This window comes from Myotis davidii, unplaced genomic scaffold (genome assembly GCF_000327345.1).
Source record: "Myotis davidii unplaced genomic scaffold, ASM32734v1 scaffold705, whole genome shotgun sequence".
Lineage (NCBI taxonomy): Eukaryota > Metazoa > Chordata > Mammalia > Chiroptera > Vespertilionidae > Myotis > Myotis davidii.
In genome coordinates, this window is record NW_006296405.1 from 486058 (window position 1) to 490240 (window position 4183).

The following is a 4183-nucleotide window of genomic DNA, read 5'->3' on the forward strand; positions in this document are numbered from 1 at the left end:
AGTAGCCCCCGTCCTGGCCACTTAAGCCAAAACTCCCTCTACGAAGACAAGGTTCTTGGGGAGTAATTGCCAAATGACACCTTTTATTGTCCTGTTCCCCCGCCCCCCAACTTTATACACTCTGGGGGTAGCATGGGAAAAGCTGTAGCTGATAAGAGTCCTCCAGGCAGTGGTTTTGGTTGGAGTCCAGACTGATTATTTCATGACAACTAGAGAAAGTCGCGAAGGTTCCTCTGACAAATGGAGAACACTTTTGAGGGGTAATTTAGAGGTTGGGGCGGCGGGGAGAGGAAATGAGCCCAGTTTTCTGAACAGCTCACCACGGAGGAGAGGGGGACACAGGGGTGGGAAGTGTTAGCGTGTGAAGCAGTTAAAAAGTCCTGTCTCCTGCTGCTGCTGCCTCTCTCTCACCCCCATCCCCCCACCATTTCCCCCTGTTGCAGGGTTTTGTTTATATAACTCAAGTTGTTTGGCTAGATTGTTCAGGTGAATTCCTTCTTTCATTTGTTACTGTTTTTGATTGGGCATTTCACCTCTATATAGCAATCGATGATGGTTGTCAAATACTAAGTTATGGAATTCGCTGAAGTTTTAAACAAGTAGTTTTTGCATTTCGTTTTTTGGAAAGGGGGGGGGATGGGAGGGAAGTTGCCTGGGCAAGAGATTTTTCTTTTAATAATCTTTTCAGGAATAAGAAGGTGTTTATCTCCTCACTTGGGAAAACTTGGCTAGACCTTAGGAACAGATAGACTTCTGAGTTTTAGGGTTTCAAGTTTGGAATTTGGGGGAGGTGGGAGTGGAGATTAGAGAGAGGAGCAAGTAATAAAGTACAGATTATGTACCACACGTATTTCCAGGCGTAAGCGAGACTCTCTGAGCTGTTTGTGGCTCTGATTGAGTTTTGTAAATGTGTGAGTGATACCAGCAATGTTGGCTTTTCATAAGGTATCAGGAAAACTTGTAACTATGGCAGTGTGTACATTTTACACAAAGCAGTTTCGGGTGTTTTTTTTTTGTTGAGAAACTAGGAAATGACATGGTGGCAGATTCTGAGTTATTTTTATCCTGACTTGAGAGTTACTGTCACACCTAATGTAAATTTCTACCTAATGTTTAATTGGGATGGGGGTGGGTGAGAGGAGGCCAGCTGGTTTTGATCCGTGTCAGGTTCTCAAATTATATACATATATTTTTAGAAGATTGAGGATAAAGGGTGAGGCCTAACTTGACCTGATGCCTTTTCCATACAGCGCCTTTTGTTCATTTAGTAGTTGTGGCATCTAGAATGATTACCGCATTTAGGAGTCGGGGTGTGGGGGGCGGAGAGGGAGAGGAAAACAGACAAAGAACAGCAGGGTGTCTTTCTTTTTTCCTTCCCCTAAGTGGCTTGTTTCATAGCTTATTTTTAGTAGAAGATGAAGAAAGGCTAAGATGCATTGGCCTTCTGTTCTTTCCCCACCTTCCTCCTTTCTGACAAAAGAAAGCTGAGGCGCTTTAAAAATCATAGATCTCTGAGATAGGACAACCGTCTGGGGATTTAAAAGGCAGAGGTTATCTTTTGTGTTTGTTATTTTCTGGGCTCACATAGTTTGGAAGTTAAATTTTTCGCTATTTCCTTTTGTGTGTGCATGTGTCTTGTGGGGTAGAAGGATTCTGTGGCCTCCTTTCTCTGTTGAATTCACATGAGTAGGCCCAAATGGAGCCAACAGTTTTTGAGCATGGTATATTTAGCCAAAAATGTAAGGGGGGAAAAAATGGCCCAGCCCACTATGAAAATGAGTACAATTGTGTAAAAGCGCTGAGGGTTGAAAAGGAAAGATAGAGGAGAGGAAGTAGAAAAGGTCTGAAGGAATGTACTTGCTTTTTGCCCCTCAGTGTCCCTTGGTGATTTCTTTGGTGTGGAGGCTGATAACTGGTTTCATTGCAGTCTCCTGTTTCAGCCCATTTTTGGATGTCTCCTGAGTGTAATTATGCCACCACGATTTACAGCCTCGTAGGGAACCTGTATAATAGGAGAGTAGTGGTGTGGGGGTAGGGAGGGAAGAGGATGTGTAACAAATTGGCCACTGCCTTCCACCACCTGGCTAGGAGACTCCGGTTCTGGTTGTTTATAGAGCCGGGGCTTGGTAGGAGAACTGACTCCCAAGTTATACAGGGAGTGAGTGTTTTGCACCGATTCTGGGCGACTATGTTCTGAAACTCTGACTCATTCATTGTTTCTCTTCTGATCCTTTGCTGAGTGTTGTGCAAACCTCTCCAGGAGCCTAGAAACTGATGCACACACATGACTTTGGGGCCTTGTTAAGAATGTGTCCCAGTCAAGAAACGTGCAGTTGGCCCCAATCCTGTGGAATGGTTGTGAATAGTGTGGCCATTTGTCTGCAAAGTCAGGTAGATTAGTGATACTATGCTGTTTCCAGTTTGGCAACCTTTGAGGTTTCCATCTCAAACCCTGCTGATTATTTAGATTGTCTGAGAACCGGGACTCTGGTGACCTTAAATCGTGATTTGCCCTAAAGGAATATCAGTTTAAATTCTCCCTGGTGGAGGAACAAACAGCTCAAATTACACGGGTTTCCTTGTTGGTGGGGTCAGACGGCTCACCCTGTTGCACAGCCTGGTGATCCTTTTATCTGTGAACCACTGGCCCCTGCTGAAGGCTGGAGCTGCTTGTTTTGGAAAAGCGTATGCAGGCAAAAGGCCGCAGGCACAGCTCCTCACAGCTCATTGGCTGCCCTGTTACTACCCGGAAAAGGAGGAGGGGTGGAGCTACCACCAAACAGCTGATGGAGTGTGTGGCCAGAAGAGTGTTTACATGCAAAAGAAGTTGGTGGCTGGGGAGGTCTTGTGGGTGGTGTTACAGGATCAAGTGTGTTTTCAAGGTTTAAAAGGAAGCGAGGAAAATCTGATCTCATAGAGTGAAAGAAATGTTCAAGGCTAAATCAGAAAAGTACATGTGATAATAATGGGAATTTGGCATACACTGTACTTGTTATTGTTGTGAGATTTTGGAACTTACTTTATAATACCAAGAATTTTCAGATTCCTTTTTTCAGAGGGAGTGCAGAAATTTAAAACAGGATATGTTGCTACTTTATACTTAACTGACTCATGCAGAGATTTAAAAGTATGGTAGAAATGTAAGCTTCCCCTGCAAAAGTGTGCAGAGTTCTAGAAAAGGGGCAATGACTTACACTAAATTCATTAACAGTGTTAGTGACTCCTACAGAATCCTGGCTATCTGCCTTAGGGTCCAGAAGCTTTTTAAATTTTTTTTTAAAAAATAATATTTTATTGATTTTTTACAGAGAGGAAGGAAGAGGGATAGTTAGAAACATCGATCAGCTGCCTCCTGCACACCCCCTAATGGGGATGTACTCGCAACCAAGGTACATGCCCTTGACTGGAATTGAACCTGGGACCTTTCAGTCCGCAGGCCGACGCTCTATCCACTGAGCCATACTGGTTAGGGCGGGTTCAGAAGCTTTTAATAAATGTTTGAGTACCCCCTTGATGCCAGGTTTGATGTAAGGTGCTGGGGTTTAGTAGGGAAAAATTCAGTGTGGGTAGTCATGATGCTTCTGTAACTAGTCAAACTTTTTTTTTTAAAGGTTAGCACTGTATCACCTTTCTGAATAATTTGTATTTAATTTCAGAATTTACTTTTCAAGGAATAGAAAGGTTAAAATGTAAATTTTATGTGATGGGATGTATGGGAATCTGTGTTCCTGTTATTTAAAAGATGTTAAAAAAATGGAAATAAGAAACATTAAAATGTGTTAGTATTTTGCTATTAATCAGTAGTTATTCTATTCCTAAGTTAGTAATCTTTGTTATTCTTTGATTTGTGCTCAAAGTGTAGACAATTATGTAATATTTTAACTAGCTCCAGCGTCAGTTGGGAACTTGTGTTTTGCCTTTTATTTCCTTTGGCCTCTATTTTAGTGAGATGATGAGGTGGAAGGTAGAACAGTTAAATGGTTTTTAAGCTCAAAGTTAAGGCTTTGGCAACTCCCAGTGTTCTGAATTTGTCTCCTCTGCCTAGATTTTGGTGACAAATATAACATACTAGTACTTATTTTGGTTAAGCAGGTACCTATATGAGTAAGCATTCACAGCTTCAAGACATCTGATTCCTGCAGTGCAGTTCTAGTAAATTACACGCAAGCCTAAAAAGTCGGCT

The 4183-nt window shown here is 42.4% G+C and overlaps 1 protein-coding gene across 1 annotated transcript in view; it reads left to right on the forward strand.

Moving 5' to 3' along the window:
- UBE2H (ubiquitin conjugating enzyme E2H) overlaps nt 1–4183 on the forward strand; it is a 108592-nt gene that overhangs the window by 932 nt on the left and 103477 nt on the right. The window lies entirely within an intron of this gene.